Here is a 23,771-nt window from a genome sequence, read left to right on the forward strand (position 1 = left end):
CAAAATTTCACCATCTTTCGAACAATAAGTAATCGGTAGTAAAACCACATATAAGGAGGGGCGGGACTGGTGACGTAGTGGTTAAGTTCACATACTCCACTTTGGCGGCCCGGGGTTCGCAGGTTCCGATCCCAGGCGCAGACCTACATACCACTTACCAAGCCATGCTGTGGCAAGCATCCCACATATAAAGTGGAGGAAGATAGGCACAGAAGACAGGCGAAAAAAGGAGGATTGGCAACAGATGTTAGCTCAGAGCTAATCTTCCTCACACACACAAGAAAACCCCACATATAAGGAGAGAATGCTAAATGTAATCCCATAGCTAAGGCTGCTGTATATGCCACAATGCGGGCTGTGCATTAAACAAGGTGGGGGGTGGGGGACACGGGGAGGGGGGCTTCATATCACGGATATCATAGATTTGCATATTTATTAGTGTGGTTTTCCAGAAGATGGCAGAAAAGCATCTAATAAAAAGACTCATAAAATCAGTCTATGATGACAATTTCCCGAAGCTGGAAGTAAAGTGTTTTGAGGAAGAGAATGCCTTTTTCTACATTGCATGAGGTGCCACATGGGCTAGCAGCATGATTTTATTGCATGTTGTAAGACTGCTTTCCATTCAGTAATTCTGTGTCTAAATTCTTAAACCCCAGTCCACAGAAAGAACCCACAAATATTCCTGACTCTTTGGCTATTTCTCTAAGAGTTTCCATTTGCAGTAAATCTAACCTCAACTCAGATAAACATTTATAGATATGGAGAAAAGAATGATTTCATACAAAATAATAATATATCTAGCTAAAACAGTACCTTAAATCAGACATGGTTGCTGAGATTTTACACACAGAAACTCATACCAGCTTTTAAAATGTCTACAATTTAACTTTCCCTGCACTACAACAGTTCCTTGACCTAGTTTTTCCACTAGAGAGGTCCAATTATGTTACACAGTGAGGCTAAAATTTTGCCCTAAATTTATAATGGAAGAGACTCATTAATTTGCTCTCATCCCCTAAAACAAGCTTACTCTCTCTGTGAATCACATAATAGTGATTTTCTTTTTAGTAACACTAAATATGTCAACAAATATTTGTTGGGAACAATGACTTAGATGGTAAGAACTCCTATCATGCTAGGAGTTGGAAATACATAAATGAGTAAAATATGGTCATTTTCCTCAAGAATTTCACATTTTAGTGGAGAACTGAAATATATGGACCCAAAATTGTAATTCATGTATTATGAACTAGTAAAGGAATACGAACTTCACTAGAACCATACGCTAGGTTCAAGGATGAAAGGAGGAGCGAGGAGTCTACGACATGTGAGGCTTCAGAGAAGCTTCAAAGAACTTGTACCCGTTTGGGTTCTTCTGCTGTAAGCAACAGAACCAACAGTCTCACACAAGCAAACAGAAATGCCCTGAAGGCAGGACATTTGATGGGACAGATCACAGACTCCAAGGAAAAATTCAAGAATTCATCCACAGAAAAAACAGGAAAAGAGAAGGTCCAGAGGGATCGGGGTAGCAGGAAGGAAATGCCACCGTCCACCACTCCCCTGACTTGCTTGTCTGCTTGGCCTGACTTGGGGTCTTGTGTCCACCCCTCCAGCTGGGAGGGAGCAGGGCACCTGAACGGACAGTTACACTAGGATCCACAGAGGGGGGCAGCTCCAGAGAGGGGGCACTGGCACCAGAAGGGGAAAGGATGCAAGGTGAGTGAAAGCAGATGTCCACTTCAGGGGGTCTCACTGGCAACCTGAGCAAGGATTCAGTGCAAGGGGCACAGACTCCAGGCTGCTCTAGGCTAAGTGCTGACATGAAGTGAGCAGGGCATCCTACCCTGTTAAAAAGCTAGGCTGTGAGAAAAGAGAAATGGAACAACAGTTAAGAAATAAAGGCAGGATCAGGGGAGGGTTTTTTGGTTCTTGTCTACTTTTAACAAAGAAGAGATTTGAACATATTTATAGATGCAGGAAGGAGCCAGAACAATAAGAGAAGATTAAGATCTGAGTGAGCCCTGGCAGATAGATTTAATCTGAACAGAAGGAAGTTACTATTGCCATTTACCATGCAGGGCACGTATTGTGCCAGACACCATGCTGAACAGACTCCACCTGAATTATCTTCTAATACTACCAAGTAGGTACTATAATTACGCCCATTTCACAGAATGGGGAATGGGGTATTAGAAAGTTTTAAGTAAACTGCTCAAGGTCACACAGCTACAGTGGCAGAGCAGGTGCATTTGTACAGCAGGTGCATTTCTTCCTGACTCCAAAACCCATGCTTTTAACAATATTTTGCCTTTTCCTATAAAACCCAGAAAAAGTAGATAAAGAGGGGTATACCAGCTTATAGATTTGTATCAGAGAGGTAGGACACAGGAGAGATTCCTAACATTTAGCTTCACTTTTCTCTGCAGGATATGCCAGCCATTGACTGAGAAATGGGAGGTCGGGAATGGCACAGTGAGGTTAACCAGTGAAGGACTGTTACAATGTGGGCTGGGAAGGGGAGAGAAATACAATAGGAGAAAAGGCCTGAGGAGCACGCTGAAGACCTCCCTACACTCACACATACACACACACACACACACATGCATGCACATACACAGAGTCCCCCGAGTTTGCACAGGAACCAGTACCCATGGCTGTGTAACTCTCTACAGCTTCCACAGCATGGCTACCCAGTTGGGGTATGAGGCAGAGCGGCATGATGCTTAAGACAGAACCATGCTCAAGTCCCAGCTCTAGGGCTGTGTTACAAGGAGGAGTGAAAATAAAGAAAACCTTATTCAGAGTAGTAATTTCTCTCCCTCTGAGCTCGGATAATCAGAGGTTATTATTCTTATCCTACCTGAGCCAGCAGTAAAGTCACGCTTTTATATTATGTATATATATGTACATATACACACACACAAACAGACATATATTCAATTTCTATCAATAACAACTTCAGTTAGTGTCCATCTACAAAGTTATGACCTAAATATGGTCAACTAGCAACATCTTTCCTACTCCTATTTTTTAAAGAATGATTAATGACATTCTTAGTCTTTGTTTCTTAAAAATCCATGATGACCAAATACTATTTTTAGAGCAGAGCAAGTAATAATCTTGGGTAACATGATAAAAATTTAGAAATGCCTAAGAGATGCCTATAAGAAGTACATCTAAAAGGTTTAAAAATGAAGTTAGATGTAGACTCGATAGTTAATGCCTCTGTGGAAGCAATACTATCTCATGAACATTGAAAAGTCACCTGGAAAATCATTATATCCTGTCTTGAAACCAAGTCCATGATTTAGCATTTAGTAGAAAAAAACATAAGTCACAGGACAGAACAAAAAGCAAGATTACAGTTATACATTTTAAAAGTATATACATATAGATCATAGAAAACATCTACGAAAATGTATGCCAAATTTTTAAACTCTATTTACCTCTGGGATTCGAATGGGGTGAACTTCCTACTGAGAGAGGAGGGGAATTTTTACTTTGCATTTTCTACAACACTTTGATTTTTAAAATATAAGCCTATATTACTTTTTTTTAACTTTCAACTATTTTATTTATTTATTTATTCATTCATTCATTCATTCATTCATTCATTTATCTAATTTAATAAACTTTTTATTTTGGAATGATTTTAGATCTACAGAAAAGCTGCACAGATAGTACAGAGAGTTCCCGTAATACCCCCACCCTGTATTCTCCATTGTTAACATCTCATATTATCAAGACACACATAAAAACTATAAAGCTGATCTCGGCACATTACTATTAATTAAAATCCAGACTTTATTCGGATTTCACTAGTTTTTCCATTAATGTCTTCTTTTGTTCCAAGCCCAAATCTACACTGCCTTTAGTTGTCATATCTCCTTGGTTTCCTTTGGTCTGTAACGCTTTCTTAGGCTTTCCTTGTTTTTCATGACCCTTGACAGTCTTGAGGAAGACATGCCAACTATTCTGCAGAATGTCCCCCAATCTGGGTTTGTCTGATGTTTCTCTCATGATTCGAATGGATTCATGGGTTCTTGGGAAGAATACCATGGAGATGAAGTGCCCTTATCATCACATCATATCAGGGGTACAGACTTTGGCACCACATCACTGATGATGTTAACCTTCATCACTTGTCTAAGGTAGTGTTTGCCAGATTTCTCCCTATAAAGTTAGTATTTTTCTCTTTCCATACTTTGTTCCTTGGAAGTGAGTCACTAAGTCTAGCCCACGCTCGAGGGGTGGGAGAGAAGGAGAGGATGAAGGGATGGGTTAAGCTCCTACTCCGAGAGATAGGAGCACTTATATACATTATTTGGAATTCTCCTGTAAGGAAGATTTGCTTCTTCTCCCTGTTTACATATTCATTTACTTATATTAATATGCACTCATGTATATTTATCTTATACTTTGGATTATAACTCAATACCAAATTATTTATTTTATTGCTCAAAGTATTCCAAATTTGGCCATTAGAAGCTCTTTCAGCATGGCTCCTATGTCCCTTTGACATGCCCCAGCCTTCTACATGACGTTCATACTCAGCTTAAATTTTTCACTGTCCCTGCCCTAAAATTAGCCCTTTCTCCAAGGAGCCCTGATTCCTTTTACTGGAGAATGGTGTTTAGAAGCCAAGATCTGGGCACTGAGTCTGTCCCTTCAACTACTTTTTAATAAATTTGTTGAAGATTTAATAAGTTAGTGTGTGTGAAGCACTTCTTACCGTAGAGCCTGACATACAGTGAGCACTCAATAAATGGAAGAAAGCCATTATTGTTGTTATTATTATTGTTATGCACATTTTTAATAAATTTGGAACTTCCAAATCCTAAACAAAAATTGTACCCAATTAGTCATTATATCAAGTCCTAATAGGCCCACAGATCTTTCTATATTTCTGAGGCTCAAGACCATATAAGGCCAAGAAATAGACATTCCTCCACCCTGGCCCAGGATTCCACATTCTTTGGCCATAAAACATTTTTCCTCTTTTCCTAGTATCTGCACAGAGCCGTAAAATCAAAAGACTTCTGTGAAAAAAGACGTCCCTTGATTTTTAAGTTTTTAAGTTTAAATGAAACATTTGAAAGGCATTTAAAAACATCACTCCCATATACAAATCAAACTCATTTTGGATTCACAGAGTGCAGTTTTGAATTCCTGCCCAGAATAGCTGTTGTTTTGAAATACTGCAATGTCATCGATATGGAAGTGGCTATTGTCCAATAGATCTGTAAAAGCCCCTCCAAACAATTCATGTTGTGTCAGACACCAATGCCATTGCTCTTATTGAGTAATAGGTACTAGAGAGTCCCTTTTATGCATTCGATAACCCATAGTAAGTGTCCTAAGGGGATGGTTAAAGGGGCCTCTACCTCCAGTACTCTGGCTGGTCAGAGTGGCCACCAGGAATTCTCTGGGCCTGAGAATCAGAGAAGTGTCCTGGGAGAACCTGTGAGGAGGACCCTGGGACCAATGAGCAGGCTCAGGACACAAGAATAGAAATGAGGAAAAGATATGGGGCCATTCGCACCTTTCAGTGCATTCCCTGGGCCCTGCAGAGTTGTTGGGTGGGGAGCAGCATGAAAACTCAGCCTGGTGTAGGATCTATCAGAAGCCTCATAGGGCCCAGGGTAAACGCACTGCAGGAAGAACGCCAGGAGAAAAAGGAAGCAGAAGTTCCCCGACCTTCTGAGTATCCACATTCTTCTTACAAAACACTTCAAGTTTTTATTTGTTTTTGTATAACTGCTTTTTGCTCTTGGTATCTCAGAATGTACTAATTTTATTTTTGGTTATCCTTCTCTGTCCCAGACCTACATTCTTCCGGCAGGGCCAGTTGATCCCTACCATAGGCTGTAGGCTCTCAAGTCCCCTGGTGCCTGTCTAGCATATTTCTGGTCTGGCCCACCTCGAACTTCTCGCCGGCATGGCTCCATCCAGCTGTCTCCTCAGGTTCTTGACCTGCCCAGCCTTTCATCTCTGTCTCACTGTCCAGAGCAGCCTCTGCCCTTGGGTCATGGCCCTCAAGGGTCATGAGGCTTCACAAAAACGTCCTCCAGGCCCTGGAAAACATATCCCAATTTCCTTAAGGAAAAGAGTTATGAGAACCAAAGCAACCAAAGCCATCTTTTGGAAATGTAACCAAAGCCCCGTAATTCTGGTGAGCACTGTCTTTCCTCTCTGCAGGAAGGGTACAGGAGGGACCAGGTCAGCAGAAGAGGCAGATTCCTTACTTTCTAACATTGGGATATTACCATTAAGTAAACTTTAGACTTTATTAAAAAGTGGCCAAGAGGTAGGGGGCTTCAGTCCCAGGAGGCCAGCACCAGAAGTTCATATAGTCAGGTGCACTGGTGTTACAAAGAGAGCAGGGGATTGAGGGTCATTTACACTTAGGTTCAGTTTTTTATCCACCCCTCACCAGCTAAGAGACTTTGGGCAAATCACAGATTATAAGCTTCAATATAAAATGGTAGCCTAATGTTACAAGATCTGTAATTTACTTTAAAATACTTTGGTATAATTTGTGTGATATGTATGACAATTAATTTAAGCTCCATTTCTAGGCATAGTTAGCTTAAGTGATATCTGGAATATACAGTCCAGGGGTGGGGCCATGCGCCAGCCAGTATTACATTAATTAATATCATAACCATTGTTATTGACCAATAACCATTGTATTACCATTTAGCAAGCTAGAAGTAAGAAATGGATTTTCCTTGGTGAAATTAAAGGTATTCAAGACATGTGAGTTAGCTAAAATATTGTAGAAACACTTGCAAAAAGAAAGGATAAGAATCCTCAGATATACCCCTTCATGATGTTGTCTGAGGCTCCACCCCAATCTGTCCTTGTTTCCAACCACCGGTTTAGAAGAATTTCTGATTGCATGATGCTTACTAAAGAATATAGAATCCTACCTCAAGTAAAGCTTTTACTCAATTCACAGTTGGAGCATCTAAAAGGAAACAGAGCTGGGACTTCATCAAACCTACCAAACAGATTGTACGCGATATTTTGTGCCTACTTTGCTAACGAATGGTAGTCTAATAAATATCTGTATGTGTGGTGAATTTGGTCTGAGGCTTACATGCATTACAACCTGACAGCAAGGTTGCGGAGGAGTAGCCACCTATCACCACCTCAAACTTCTTGGGTGGCTACTATGATGTACAAAAAGAACCTGAGAATTGGATGTGATCAAATCAGCTTAAGGAAATTCTCAATTTCCAGCCTTCATACCCTACAGAGTTGTTGAGGAGTTACATGTGAAATGCTGATGGTAAACTCCAAAATCCAGTACAAACATACTGTCTCAGAAATATTTTTGATTTGTACAACCCAAGTTTCCCCAAGGCTCACAAGCCTGGAGGTACAAACAGTGTCACCTTGTTGGTAATGTCTTACTTTTTCCTGTTTCTTTCACTATCTGCCTCACCAGAGTCTAGCTTCCTGAAAAGAGGGCCCTACATAGAACTTCATGAAGTTTCAGCATGGGTCTCACGTGTGTGCACACTTGTCACAGTGTGGGCACCTTTGCCAGGAAGAGCTGATATTTCTGGACACCAGCAGGCCCCTCCCACTGATGCTCTAGAGCAGTGGGTGTAGGGTGGGGGCTCACTCCATGGAAGATGCAAGACATTTTTTCTTTTTTGAGAGAACACACACCAAGTGTTTTTGGAAGAAGAGGGGTATTTACAGGGACAGGTAGAAGAAAGAAGAGTCACACAGGGTGGGGTGGGGGAGATTGTGGGTACAAGGCAGACAAGGGAATAAGAACAACCCATGCACTCACTCCAACCCCACAAATGGCAGGAGAGCAGCCAGGGCTCAGGAAGACCAGCTGGGAAAGGACAGCAATGGGTCTGAGCCCCTGGGCTGGGGGACTCAGGAGCCTGCAAACATGGACCACTCTCAGAAGGGGAAGGGAGTGGGAGAGGGCCCCCTCAACACTTCCTCAGAGGGTTAAGACCTCTCCAGGCTCAAAGGCCCCCTAAGTTCATAGTTTCTTTAGCTGGGGGAAGGGGAAGGAAGAGACAGTGAAGAAAACAGTTTCTGTTTAATTTTTGTTTCATCCTTTTTTATTTTTACTTTTGTGCGTGTTTTATAAAATATATATTAATACAAGAGAGCACTTAGACATTTTTTAACAGATAAGGATGTCAATCAAAAGAATTTGGGAACCTCTGGTTAAAGCATCCATGGATAGAGAGGAACACACCTTTCTCCCTCTTGTACAATATACTCTGCTGAAGGCTGCTGAAGCAGTGGTCTTGTGCCCAAACGAGGGACAGAGTCTTTAGTGGGATAGCCCCTATGTACAGCCCACTTGCCCCTCCCCGGCTTTTATAGGACTCAGCCCTGAGTCCAGGGAGTGATCCAGAGAGAAGACACTCCCTTGTGACCCACATTATACTGGCTCAGAATCACTCCACCCTCTGGTGATGAGCTTCTTGTGGCTGACTCCACCTCTCTTAGGATGAGTTCTCTCCAGAAACCTCTTCTGCCTTGGTGCTAATATACTCTGTCCACTGATGGGACAGACCACCAACTCATCACAGACACGCCCAGACATGCCTGCAGCTCAGTGATGAAGGCAATTCAAGCCGAGAGGCTCCAGGCTCAACCACAGCTGACAGGATAAGGAATATTAACCCTTCATTGCTAAATCACATAATCATTTCCAAGGCAAAGCTTTACCTGTACCAGGAAAACCCCTCTGAGCAATTTTGTTTCCTCAGAGTAAATAACTTCTATGTCTGCTTACATATTCAACACCTGTGGGAAAAGTGTGACATTAACTGTATAGAGTATTTTAATAATTGAGTGTGCAACAGATTGTGTGAATTAAATCCATATTAGACAAGTAAACACACATTTTAAAATGTGGAATTTCCCTTGACAAGATTATGAGAGTTTTAACAGTAAGGTTTATTATTCACTGGGCCTGAAACAATTTTCTATGGAAATATTCTCCCCAAATTAGAAAGGAAGCATAAGGAAAATAAAATTTGATATTTAAATATTGATCATGTGATTGACCGATGTGATTGGCTGTTCCTGTCCAATTTAGGGAAGAAGCAGGTAGTTGGACAAGATGCTGGTGCAAGGCTTATCTGACTACTGAAATCCTACAGGTCTGAGATTGGTACAGAAATTCTCCTAAAACAAGGCCAGGCAGTGAGGCTGGCCACCAGTCCTCGTTTTACATTTGTCGGGGAAAAGGGAGAATCCCCCTCTGCCCTTTCCCTTAAGGTTCTTCTCGCTGGCCAAATAATTAAAAAGACAGGTTAGCAGGAGAAAATAATAGCAAGTTTAATAACATGTATACATGGGAGAAACCAGGGAAACTGAGTTTCTCAACACAATCCAGATATTCTCCTCTTAAATACCATCTTCAGCTAAAGACAAAGGAGGATGTTGGGGGTGGGTGGTGTTTTGGGATTTCAGAGGGGAAGAAGACAATTTACATGAAGAGGGAAATGTAAATGTTCGTCAGACAATGCTTTGCAGGGCCACCTATAGAGAATGTGGCTGGAGAGACAGGAATTATAGTAATCAAGAGTATGTACATTTAAGTCTTCTTCTTCCGTCCTGATAAGAGTTTTCACAGATAAGGTCATCCCCCGCTCTTCCCAGTATACAGAGGTAGATACCTTTACAAATGTAAATATTTGGTAAACAGAACTTTGTTAAGAGTGGGCTTAGCGAGGACTCTGCCAGTCTGTCTACACCCAGAGTTAAACTCCTTTAGGTAGTTTGGGAGAGGTCAAATGTCCATCAGAGAAAATAATCAAGGTAAAGAGATATATTTCAGGGTAGCCAATTTTGATCTCCCACACATTATAAATAACAGCCTCTACTGATCGCTCTGAGAATTTCCTGTATCCCAGGCACTGGGCTAAGTGCTTTACATACATTGTGTCTAAACTACACAACACTTGACAAAGCAGGTCCTATGAAGAAAAGGAGAGCCCAGAAAGGTTAGGTAACTTTCCCTAGTCACAGAGCTGGTGCGTGACTGGGATTTGAATTCAGAAGATCTAATTGACCCCAAACCCAGCTCACCAACATGCCACCTGCCTTCCTCATGGGAACCAGTCATCTGAATCTTTCAAGGGGAAAAAGAGTTGCTGCTTTGCTCTCTTGTGAACATTACTGTGAACAATGCCAGTGTTGTGGGCCACAGAGTCGAAACTGGCTCATGTCCATTGGAATTAATTCAAAAGACAAATGAGAATCATGCCTGCAAAAAAGAAATACATTCTGGTGCTGAAATCAGCAGTATGTAATCCTCTTGAGTCAGGATGTAGTAACTTTATCTATCAACTTTTGGAACTTTCCAATCAGATAAACTTTTGTTTCGAAGGGAAAAAAATAACAAACTCTTTCCATCTAGGATAACACACCTCTTGTACGTTAGAGCCCACATCCAGTGCTCACACTGTGCGTTTTTCCTCCTCTCCACCACAGCACACTAGCCACACTAGATACATGAGGTTGTCCTGGACACAGGCTTTAACAGAGCTGGAAAAGATTCAGGGCACAGCTAGATAGATCATGGGCACGGAAGGGCCTTTCATAAGAGAATTTCTAATAATATCAGTTCTATGGTTTAGGAAACAGGAAGCCAGGCACTGGGAGAACATGACCTGAATCTATGACACAATAAAAAATTATTTGGGGTTATTCTAAGCTCACTTTCACCAAATCTCAGAGAGTTAGAAACTCTACAAGACTTAGTGACTCAGCAGAACTTGGGTGAGGGGAGAGATGGAACAGAAGGCTGAGGACCACGCCCAGTCTCTACCCTGAGGGATGGGACTGAAGACAAGGCTTTATTCCAGACAGGGAGTTCAGACAGAGGAACAAGTTTGTAAGGGGGAAGAGGATGAGATCATTTTAGGTGTGCAGAGTGAAGGTACTTGTGGAAGATTTAGGAGAAGACCTACAGAGAGCAGGAGAAACATAAGTCTGAATCTCAGGAAAAATAACCAGGAGCTAAAAATCTGAATTCATGAGTCATCAGCACACGGCTACATGGAGAAGCACATGGAGAAGCCATCAACGAGCGCAAGATCATCCGGAGAAAAGGAAGAGAGTCAAAGATTTGTTCCTTCCGGTCTGCGACCAGACTCATAGTCTCATGAGGGTCATTTTAGACTAAATAAAACCTTAAACTTGTTTACCTGGTAGGCATTAAATATATAGAACACTTGTGAACATTTAACCTTTTGACATTTTTTTAGCTCAAAGAATTTTACAGAATAAAATTTTAAATCTATTTGTTTTAAAATAAAACAAAATAAAATTTTAAATCTATACATACAATTTAACACTCCATAGCTTTCATGAGGTTTGTTACTGTTACTCACAAAAAACAAAATATAAAAAGAAGAACAGTTGAAGTAAATTTGCAGACGCCGGATCAATGATGGAATTATTGCTCCAGAGATAGTTATTTGAGGATGACATGAAAGACAACCTTCCTAGTCCCCTCAAAATGTGCCTTGGAAACCTGACCAAAAGCCTGCACTGAGCCAGCCCTGATGGCCTAGTGATTAAAGTTCGGCACTCTCCACTTCGGCTGCCTAGGTTTGGTTCCCAGATGCAGAACCACGCCACTCATCTGTCAGTAGCCATGCTGTGGCAGGGGCTCACATAGAAGAACCAGAAGAACTTACAACCATACACAACTATGTGCTTGGGATTTGAGGGGGGAAAAGGAAGAAAAAAGGAGGAAGACTGGCAACAGATGTTCTGTAGAAAAAAAAAAAATAAAGTCTACATTGCCCTAAATGACAGAACTTCTCTTCCCAGAAATCTGTCCCTTCTTGTAAGCATTTCTCATTTAATCTATTTAGGTCTACTTTATTTGTTTGTTGGTTTTTTTGCCAAGGAAGATTCACCCTGAGCTAACGTCTGTTGCCAATCTTCCTCTTTTTTTTTTGCTTGAGGAAAATTAGCCCTGAGCCAACATCTGTGCCAATCCTTCTCTATTTTGCATGTGGGTCGCTGCTATGGCATGGCTGATGAGTGGTGTAGGTCTGTGCCAGGATCCAAACCTGTGAATCCAGGCCACCGAAGCGGAGCACGCCAAACTCAACCACAAGACCATGGGGCTGGCCCCCACTTGTTTGTTTTAATAGCTAAATATTTATATATTTATGATTGGGGAAGTACTATGAAGGTTACTAGTAACAACATCATGACTAGTTACTCAGAGCCAGGCATATCTCAGGCCCCATTCTGGGAGCCATGAGCACTCTTCTCAGCAAGACTGTGAGGCAGGCATTCACATTTCCACTTTACAAAGGAGGAAATTGAGCTCAGGGAAGTTGAGCAAGTTGCCCAAGGCACGTTGTTAGTAGCAGAAAAGCAGAACTCAATCCCAGATCTGTCTTTCACCAAAGCCCCTGCATGCTGTTTGCACTACTTCACTAACTCATTTAAGGACCGCCTTTCATCATTGAATTATCAAAATAGTAAAGACTAACAGTTATGATAATTTAAAAATTCTTGGGTTGAATCACGTGAAACTGCTAATATTTGGCCACTTTTGACCTACAAAAATGGGAATTCCATATGGTGTGCCCTTATAAAAGCGCACACACTGGTGCTTTCTATGAATGTCTGGAGCAGCAGTGTGAGTTTCTAAAGAGATTCCATGCCCCATAGGAACAGTAGATGAGAACCAAAGATTTCACTCAGCTCATAAACAGAAAGTACACGTTATGGCTAAAAAGAGAAAGAACAAATAGAAATACACTCATCTGTGAGATAACGAAACTATTAAAAAGTTTGTTGCAAAAGACCAAAATTTGTTAGCTTAAGTGAAATCTTATGTATTGACTATAGGTTAACCACCAACAGTACTGTCAAACACAAGCTAATGAAACACACAAGCGTGAAATTTGTGGTGTATAAATTACAATACGTTTTCCTCTACATGAGGGCACTAAGCACATTTAAAATATTCTATGGAATTTGGAAAATCTCAAGGATGAACAATTGAAAGATATGGAGAACTCAGTAAGTGAAGCTATAAATAGAGCTAAAAGGAGACCAAAGTCATTTAAATTTAACCCTTTTGTTTTACTGTGGAGAAAACTAACGTTCAGGAAGATTATGTCAGCAGGTACTAAAACTCGGGTTCGTTACTTCCAATCCCGGGCTCTTTAAAATAGATCAGAATGACATGCTATTGGAGCACAGTAATGTCCTTGTGTATTGCAACTGGCCATGGCATGTACTGCAGATGTAAGCAAATTTTCATGAGGCATAATTTTTACATTGTAGCATGATAAGGTTGCTAAAAGTAAATATATTAAATATGTTTCATAACCATAAAATAAAAATGAGTTTTAAAATTTAACAGCACTACGTTTTCTTATTCAGTCCATTATTGTTATGGCATGACCAGAACACTGCCTTCTCCCGTGATGTTTTTCTAATTGCTTTTGGATATTGTTTTGCCTTTTTAAAGAGAAAGGCATTCTAAAAATATGATGCTGTCAAAATGGTTTGAATTTCCAGGAAAAAAAACCCTCACACCTGCTCACTGAGACATAAATACTCAGTTCAAAAGCATGACATTTAGAATCTATCTTTGGTACAAAATTCAGCTATAGGGATCCACTGCTAAAAGACAGTTTGCCTCTAATTCAAAATAAATAGCAGAAATCGGCTATCTTAATTATTTCCTTCAGTTATGAGGCTGTGTGTTCTTCTGGCCAAATAACTGTGTTGTTGTGTGCCTGTGCTTTGCTTTATTTCTCATGAGGACATTTCTAATAGCAATAGGGAAAGGTTGACTGCCATGCCTTATCATTCTCCCTATCTTGTGTTTTCCTTGAAAATACTTTCAAAATCCACCAATCCATCAATCAATCTGAGATTTACAGCTAAGGATTCACGGTTTTAAAGGGGAATAAATAACTGTTCCCGAAGGAGACTCAAATTCATTAAAGAGATAGATAGAAAGAAACAACTACCTATAGAAGAACCAATGTGTCTTTCAAATGACCTAGGAAAGGCCAGCTCCCTGGTAGAAACCCAACAGAGAGGAGGAGCCCATCAGAGCATCCCGGTCAACATCCCTGCTTTCTACAGAAGAATTTTGAATAATGAGATGCTGCGTGACGCCCTCACCATCCACCACAAGGGCTTCTGGCACGCTATCTGGAACAGCAAGGATCACTCAAGAGTGTTTAGAACCTTGAAAAGCATCATTGCAAAAGAGAGCTCATTTTCTACATACTGAGGACTATCCCGGTACCTCCCTCATAGGGTTATGTGGAGTCATTCATTCTTGCAACAAACATGTATTGAGCACCTACCATATGTCAGACACTATCCTAGGAGCTAAGGAAACACCAACGAACGAAACAGACAAAAATCTCTGCCCTCCTGCAACTTGCCTTATACGAAGGGGACACAAACGATAAGTAAAATGTGTCATTTACAGATGGTGATAAGTGCTATGGAGAAAAATTAAGCAGGTAAAGGAAATTAAGTGAGATAAAATATGTGTATAGCACAGTATAAGCATTTAAAATATATTAAAGTGTTCTTCTTTCCACTAATAAAAGCTCTGAAAATTATTTCCCTGGTTTCAGGATTAGAGTTAAGGAGAAAGTACATTTCTTCTTGGGGAAGTAATAATCTTATCTTACCACTTCTGTGTAGTGAAATAATAATAATAACTTTTATTTATCAAAGGCCTGCTTTGTGCCAATAACTTTACATAAAAATATTTCATTTCATCCTGTAAAATGGATATTCTCCTAGTTTTATATAGGGAAAATGACACTCTAAGAAACTCAAGATCACAGTGCTAATAATTTTCTGTTAGAGCTAAGATTCAAAGGTAAATACACTGAGCTCCAAAATCCACCAGCCAGGCTCTGTTCCTGTTTAGTGTTTAGGTTTAGGGTGTCAGGAGATGGAGTGAATCAAGAAGGGAAATATGGCTATTGTTCCCACGGGACCACCAACCCCTGCCCGCCACTCCTCACCCCCCCAACTAATCTCCTGCACAGAGAGTATCAGTCTATATACATACATGTAAATTGCTGGATTTTAAGATTCTAAAACTCAAAATGGAAACCTCTTATTTGGTGCAAGCTATTGCAAAAAATCACTTTGGGTCTGGTAATATGACATTTCCATTACCATTTGAGGTTCTAGAGTATCTTTGAAAAGGAGCGTTTTGTTTTCTCCTCAAGCTGGTTGACAGCACTCATTTTACTACTTCTTATATGGGTATCTAAGCATATGTGGTGTTTACACAGCGTGGTGTTAAGATCTAGCATCTAAGAACCAGAGAAAAACATCATGCCAGAGACCATGATTATTGTCATTTTCTTAAAGGATAATAAAAAAAAATTAAAACAAAACATATGGGTTTATTCACCTTCACAACAAATAAACCAAATAATACTAACCAGAATAAAGAACAAAAGGAAAAACTCTCTTAGTAAAAAATAACATGATGAGACATGTCCCTTCTTCAGCTGGTCATGTTACCTTTTTCTTGGTCCTCTGCCTTTCAACCTATTCCTTTGCAGTTCAGTTAGTTAAAATTCAACTGTTTAAAAATCATGTTATCAATTATTTATCACTAAATCAGTGAAAACCATAATATCTTAATTCACTAGTCTGATTCTTTATTAGTTCTCTGAGCAATCACACCTGTTTTTATTTTTACCTTTATTTTCAGATCTGTCCTTCCTCTCCAAACAGCTGCTCTTCTGAGACAGGTATTCTAGAAGCCGTGTGCCACTCCTAGCGAAGGCTGAAAATATGTGCATCTCTCCGGGGCCTTGCTGTGCTGCCCACCTTCTCACCACCCCCTCCCCCTCATTTTTATTTATTTTTAATTGAAAATGCAATGTAATAGTAACACTAAAGGACAAATTTTTTTAAAACTACATTTGCACACCTATTTTCATTTTTGCATATAGTCTTCTACCACTTAAGGCCCTGCTGTTTTGGTTATTTCTGGTTGATGCTTCACACAGATTACCCACAAGAATGACTAATACGAGTTTTAAAGAGTCATTCCCTTTTAATTCACACAAAAACAAAAAACAGGTTAAATACAGTGCAATATTTGAATTAACGATTAAAAGCTAAATGTAAACAGATTACTTCACAAGGGGAGCTGCAGGGTCATTTGGCTTTAGATAGGCTATTCTTATGCTAATGTAATGGGAACAAACAGTGGCAGGGGAGATGGGGGCCTGGGGGGCTGCTGGTGGGGAGGATTATGGTGGGTTCAGAGCTGTCCCAGAAGGTGACAGACAGTGACAGGAGACTGGTGGGGTAGAAACAAACTATAAGCACTAAGAACTGAAAAAGCTGAAAGGGGGTGGGAAACAATGATTTTGAGTGGGCCAGAAAAAGAAATGAGCTATGTAAGAAAACACACTTAAATCAAGGAATTGAATGAAAAGAATAGAAGATGAGAGGGCAGCCCCAGATATGCCTGGAGCTCATCTCAGAGTACCTCCAGAACCAGGGAAGATCTAATCAGGACCTCCTACAAGCAGAACCCAGACAACACAGGGTTAAATCTACGACAAGCTCTCAATATACATGTGTGCACCTTTGGTCTTCCTAATTTGTAAAGTGTTTTCCTTCAGCACATGATCTTGCACATGGTAGACATTTGACACATTTGTTGATTGTTAACTACTGGTGAAATTATTTGAAAAAGCTGGTTTTACAGCTTGTGCAATGGTGGACAAGGTGGGCATTAGGATGGTTACAGGGCACCAAGGAAGGCCTTGAGTCCTTGAGGCTTGATCCTTGGGGAAGACTCTACCCACTTTAGTCCTCTGAGAGGCAACAAGGGCCCCTTATGGATTTGTCAGGTCCTTGTTTACTCTCACAGAGCCAAAAATAAATAAATAAGATTACTTTTTTCTTGTGCAAGTGCGGTCATTCATATTAAATCTCTACCAACTCTGCATATCTGTAGAGTAATATAGCCACTTCTCACAGTAAGAATGCTTCACCTATTATAAGGTCCAGGAGTCTGTCACCAGCATCTCATTATAAACAGTAATGGCAGATCTGGACTTATGAACATTAGCATGGCTGGAACTGCCTTGATGGAGAAGAGTTCATTATAAATATTGACTGTAATTCCCTTTTTAATTAAAAAAAAATGTGAACTCTTCCTGCAGTAATATAACCTCAAATTATAGGCCTCCAGCCTCCTGGAAAGACAGAATAGACAAAAAGGATAGTGCTAAAAAAATGCCCAGCCAGCATAAAAATGTTGTGTAATTTAAATGAGAGTTAAACAAAGAAGGTGATGAAAGTAATTAAGTAGTTAACAAAGGGTAGGAGAATTAAAATAAACAATGAACCAATAGGATAGTTAATTAGTGTGTTTTGTAAAGATTTGATTTCTCCCCAGAAAGCAATGGTGCTGACAAATAAGTCTGACCTACCAAATATCTCCAGGTATAATGTAATATGTCCCCCATTGCCTATAAAAGAAATGCCACTGAATTACTGTCATAGCGCTGAATTACCATGGATGCCTCTAAATTACCATGCACAGGGTCTTTGCTCTGGGTTGTTTTGACAATGGTCCTTTAGTTTTATCAAGCTCTATAATTTCTATCTGAATTGTTCCAGAGCAGAGGTCTCAAACTCAAACACCCACAAGGCTCAGGCAGGAGCAGTGGGGGTAAGTGGATGGGAGTGGGGGCAGACCATGATGAAATGGAGAATACTACTCCACCAAAGGCAGTCAACTCTTGCCAAATAAGCCATGTCATCTAATTCTTAAAGAGAGGCTTGAAATTCATATTTGTGTGTCAATGTCTTATATCAAAAGGGCCATAGAGGACTGGCTACATAATTTGCAGGGTCCACTGTAAAATGAAAATGCAGGATTCCTTGTTCAAAAATTATTAAGAATTTCAAGATGGTGACAGCAGAGCATTAAACCAAGCGTGGACCCTTCTAAGTGCAGGGCCCTGTGTGACTGCAGGCCAGGTTCAGCTTGTGAATCACCCATTTTTGAGACCCTGTTCTAAAGGTTCCAAATTCTCTCCCTATTTCCCCTCATGACTTAAAGCACACAGTTGTAAGATGGCTAGAAAAGTCTGGAGCATGCCCTGTAGCTGAAGAACAGAGAAAAACATGGCTGGTGGTTTACATGGGAAACTAAGTCTCTCCTTTGTCTTCACCAAGTCTTAATACCAACTGGGGGATTCAGCTGCTGACAGGTATGTGCTCATGGAAAAGAAATCTTCTATCTTATCAATCCAAAATACCTAAAAGTCTATTGCTATAACCAAAGTCCTATAAAAAGTGATATTCCCCTGAAAAGCCTTCCCACTCATGGCCCATCCACGGAGTTGGATATGTGCAGTTGCTGTCAAAGAGTAACAGTCAATCTGCAGGTGGCTGTCACAAGTCAGACACACCTTACACGTGCATGAACATGTGCCTGAAAAATTTCAGGAAAATACAGTTATAGTTTTGAATACATTAGTAAATATGATTGCTTAGAGAAATGCTTCCTATTTAAAGTGATGTTTGTAAGGCATACTAGGGTGAATAGACAGGCTGCTCATGGCTGGAGGTGACTGGCACACCCACCCCCAAGTGGCACATACCACCACCAGCACGCTGGCTGAGATATTTGATTTAGAGGGTTCTCTGTACAAACATTCTTAAAGGTGAGAAATATCTTTTCTAAAAATGAAAAAAAAAACTCTCCTAAACTGATCTGTCATAATCATTTCATATTTCCATATGTCAGGTTTATGTCAATTGAGATAGACATGTACTTTTTGGTTGATTACAATTATACTTTTCAGAATAGCTTATATCAACAAAATGCTAATTGCCATACTGGCTTTGTCCACACCCAGAAAGATTCTAATCCAAACTCAAGCAGAAAAATAACCCAAAGCTATTATTCAATGCAGTGATTTTACCTCCACGTGTAGACCATACATGCATACGCACCTATACATTTGTACAGAGATAGTGGGTTTATCTATTAGCACATGGAGTGGAAGTAAATAGAAATAGAAATATTATTACAGTATCAGAGAGAATAAATTATTCCACTATGAATTTACCTGTTTGTTTTCGTCTCTCCTCTAGAATGTAGTGGGAGAAGAAATTTGTATCTGTCTTGTTCACTGCTCTATTCCCTGACATTGCCTGGCACATAGTAGATACTCAATAAATACTTGTTGAATTGAATTGAACAAAACAAATCACCATTCGTTGATTCTAGGGTTGGAAATAGAAGGAAATCAGAGACATGTAACAGGACCACCAACTTCCCTAAATTCCACTGGGTCCCAGAGTCACTGTACCCAGTAACTGCTGCTTTCTGATCAGCCTCTCATTCCTGTAAGGCATGCAGACATGAGCTTAGAGCAGGCTGGGACAAAGGTTAACTTCTTCCCAGAACCCAGAAAAGGCTAATGAGCTCTGTGGAATAATATTTCTAAGTATTCACCATACCGGAATCAATATCAATGTGCTGTCAGTGTGTGCATTAGCCCCACAGTCAAACAAAGAACAGCCCTGAGAGCCCAATAATGACACTGGGTGTGGATAGCTGGGGATGGGCAAGATGATGCAGAGATGACTGTATCAGCTCTCCCCAAGCACAAGGCTTCCAGGATGTTGCACAAGACCATCATTCTTGTACTTTGTCAGATAGGCAGCTTTTGGATTCAGCCACTGATACACTCAGCAAAATAACTCTCTTTCTATCTTCTTGACCCAAGAGATGGATTTGGAGTACACCTTCCTGGCTGTGAGAGAAGTTTCCTCTTCTATTCCTTGCCTGGTGTTCCCAGGGAATGCAAACGTCTTCAAGTTAGCAGAGCACTACATATGTAGCCAATAAGACAGGCACAACAAACTTGAATCATTACTGACCCAGGTAAGACCTGCTTTTAGTATAATTCCGTCATGCCCATGCTCATTCTGTACTCCCATACACAGATCCTGCTAGAAAGATACATCAAGCAGGGGTAGTGGGAAAAGGTCTGAGCACCAATTCTGCATTACTTAAATCTCTAGGATCAGAGTAGGATCTGACCAAGGTTCATGCTCATCCCTGCAGTAAAACTGATCATCATGTTATAAATAGGATTTCATTCTACATGTAAAATGTGATTTTCCGATTAGAATGAGAAAGGGTGGGGTGAGTGGGACAAAGTAAGGTGACTGCTCTGTATGGTATACACAATAAAGATGTCATAAAACTAAGCATGTGGGCGTCACAGTCAAATTGCATTGGTTTAGAACCCTGGCCCAATTACTTGTTAACTATATGACCTTAGCTAAATTTGTTAATCTGGCTAAAACTTGGTTTCTGCAAAATGTGAATAATAACACCTAATCCTATAAAGTAGGATTGTTACTCTACCACACAATGTGATTATAACGGCTAAATAAGATATATACAAGGTTTAGTCCAGTCCCTGATACATAATAAGAACTGAACAAATGATAGCTGTGGTTGTTATTATGATTATTATTTTTATCACCCCCATCATGGCCTAGTTATCCACAAAGAATTAACTTCTTTGTAACTTTGTAATTCAGTAAAGAAAGCCATAACCAAAACCATGGAGGTTAGCTTCTTGTAAGGCTTCCATGGTCTAAACTTGGCCACACAGTAAATATGGTCTTGACGATCTTTCATTTATCTCTGTGAAACAAAATTCTTTAAATTCTAGAAAGTTTCAGTGAAACACCACTCAATGCAGCCATAGAGCAATCTCTCCCTTCCCCCATCCACACACACCCCATCCACCCCTTGGGGATATATTAAAACTAAGGCAACTGAAATAGCCTCAGCCAGTAATGAAGACACACAGCTCATCAGAGAGCAGCACAGGCTGTGGCCTTGTGCAAAGAAACCGAGCACCCAGGATGACAGCTCCCATTACTAGGCCTTTTGTTCTCCTGGAGCAAAAAAAGCACAAAAGCATAAAGTTGGGGAGCTGCAACTGCATTTTGAACATTTGCAGGGGTGAGGAGAGATCGCCGGCTCCTCTGAACTGGGAGAATATTCCACCGGATAACTGCGTCAGCCCACACCCACCAGCGCCTTCCCCACCCTCAAAGCATGACTCCACTTTTTCTAACATCGCCCTCAAGTAATCTGGCTTCTGCGACTTTCAGTAAGTGTACAATTCACCCATGATGAAGCAGCTGAGAGCACTATTAGACAAAAGAAACAAAAATTAAGCAAATAGAAAATTCATTAAAATGCTGCCTTTGGTTATTTTTACTCCTAGCAATTCATGTCACCAAACACATCTTTCTTCGTGGCTTGTCCTTGGAAGTCATACTTTAAAAGAATTCTAACGGGCACTGAGTGATTTTCTCCAGACTCATAATCCAGCCACCAGACACACTTCCCTTCCCCCATCACCATCCAGCACTCCTCCCTGTCACCTTAGAGCTTCTGACTTAGCTGTGTTCACACCCAGAAGTCCCAGCAGAGCTTTCTGTTCACATTATGTGACATAAAAAGCAGGCAATGAACAATCCACGCTCCCAAGTGCTTGTGATAGAGCCAGGCTGAGCTGACCGCTCCCATCCCATACGGCCACACGTCAGCCACACAAGCTTAAAGGATCGAGAGTAGCATGTGTAATGTGTATAAACAAACTAATTAAAATCTGAGGTCTTTCATTCTAGCTAGTGCCTAGTGGGACCAATATGCTCGACTCTGCAAAAAAAAAAAATCACTCCAAGCTGGCTAGAGGTCTCGCTTTTCCTGCTTCCTATGATACATCTCCTTTAGGCTCAATAAACAGCCTAAAAGAAGAGGAGCTCAGGGGTTGCTAGTCTTTCCTGTAAGACTTTTCAAATAAAAACTATCAGCTTGGCAGCACTGAGCCAAAAGACCACTCCCTGATTCCAAGTGGACATATTGATCAACTGAACTGACATGTGCATGCTCCTTTCTCTCCCTGAGTGGCAACCAGCTGCACCAGGGAAATCCATTTCATTTTCCAAAACAAAAGACAACACATTGCTCCTCCTCTGACACTGTCAGATCATATTTTTTAGAAAAAAAGTAAATAATAATAATGAAGATGCCTAAAGACAGAGCGAGGAGTCGAAATGGGCATGATACATGTTTATCTGGAGTTTCAGGATTGAGTTGAGGTTATGACCAAGCCCAGAGATCTGTATTTGCCACAGTCACTGAGGACCTTGTTATGTATTCATCTTACCAGATTCTGGTTAAAGTTAAGCAAGAGATAGCAACACCACCGCCACTTCCAGAGGCGCCCCTCAGGGTTACCCTCCACTGCAACTGCCGCAGAGGAGACTGGTTACAAGTCAGCCTGCAAATAACTCCAGCTATTTTAGAGACCGGCTAGAGATGGGAAAACATTGTGGCAGTCTTTCAACTAACTACAAAGGACGTGGGTTGAAGGACTCCCATACAAATCAAAAGGCTCAAGTAATTTCATCTGGTTTGGGTCTTGACGTTTTTAGTAAATCCTGTCTTGAACATGCAAGAGATCCCCTTTCACATCAGGGTTATGTCAAATGCTTATTCAGCACTCGTTCCTCGCCATGAAGAAACTGAAACTCAATCGAGGTAAATACTGAATTTCATACTGCAAATCACTTAATATTTCATAAATCACAAGAGCAAATAGGGGACAAATTAGCTCTGCCCCATAAAAAAGAAATATATATCTTTACAACGTTAAAATACCGTGAACTACTATTTTAGAGCCTACTGGGGGTTTTGCAATAGAAAATTATCTTACGTTTATGAAAAATTCCATGAGAGCACTGAAAATAACAGGCAGAGATAGAGCAAGAATAATTCTACGTATTTTGATTCCTTTGTGACTCTTACAGGCCTTTGTCTTAACCCAGCAGCCTGAAAAACACATTTAGGTAAAACAGCCCTTCTTTCCCTAGTCCATTTTAAGCAGACAACATCCCCCCATCTCCACCTTAGCAGACACCGACTAACCAAGAAAACAGCCGTGCAGTTAAGGCCCAGACATTTAACACTCACCATCTCCTGTTCCCACCGTCTTCTTTTGATGTTTACAGCACATCTGTAGGATGCAATACTAGGAGATGCCTTGTTTGACCTGCTGCATGATGCTGTGACATCAGTTCAGATGATGCAGCTCATTATGGGAAAGACTGCTGTTGCTATGGCAACTGGGATGTGCTAGGAATCCTTGCTGCATTTCCAGTGGAGGCTGAGACAATACGGAAGCCCTGTAAGAAACAGACGATATGCAAAATTTAGACCGAAGGAAGAGGATCTCTCATTGGACTAAAATCCATAGATTTAAAAGGGATTTCCCTGAAGGCACTTTGGAAAAAGTAAAAATTACCTCCTACTTTCCTATTTAGAAAAGGAGGGGTGGGGTATAGATTTAGTACTAAGCAAATAAAAACTCAAATGCACGATGTTTCTCTATTAGGCAATTTGCTCACTTTTTCCCCTCTGGACAACATTATGATACCTTTTTTAAAGCTATTAAAAAGAATTTTTGCTCATTTGTCAAAGACCAAAGGAACAAAGCATGGAGCAGAAAGAGAATTACAAATGGAATATAAGCAGCTGAGAAAGTGACTCTAATTCTAAAGTAAGTAGGCTTTAAATCTCAAAACATGGGCAAACTCCCACCCAGGAAGTCTGCCCTGGTCATTTCCTCTGATAGATACCAAACCACAAAACCTTCTCATGCAGAGCAGCCCCG

At 40.6% G+C, this 23,771-nt stretch overlaps 1 protein-coding gene across 1 annotated transcript in view; it reads right to left on the reverse strand.

Moving 5' to 3' along the window:
- AKAP6 (A-kinase anchoring protein 6) overlaps positions 1-23,277 on the reverse strand; it is a 438,207-nt gene extending 414,930 nt beyond the window's left edge. Inside the window, exon 1 of the mRNA XM_058540747.1 lies at positions 23,072-23,277. The gene's annotated coding sequence lies outside the window, so the exon portion shown is untranslated. The remainder of the gene's footprint in view (positions 1-23,071) is intronic.
- Positions 23,278-23,771: the final 494 nt, after the last annotated feature.

Source organism: Diceros bicornis, chromosome 5, assembly GCF_020826845.1.
Source record: "Diceros bicornis minor isolate mBicDic1 chromosome 5, mDicBic1.mat.cur, whole genome shotgun sequence".
Classification (NCBI taxonomy): Eukaryota; Metazoa; Chordata; class Mammalia; order Perissodactyla; family Rhinocerotidae; genus Diceros; species Diceros bicornis.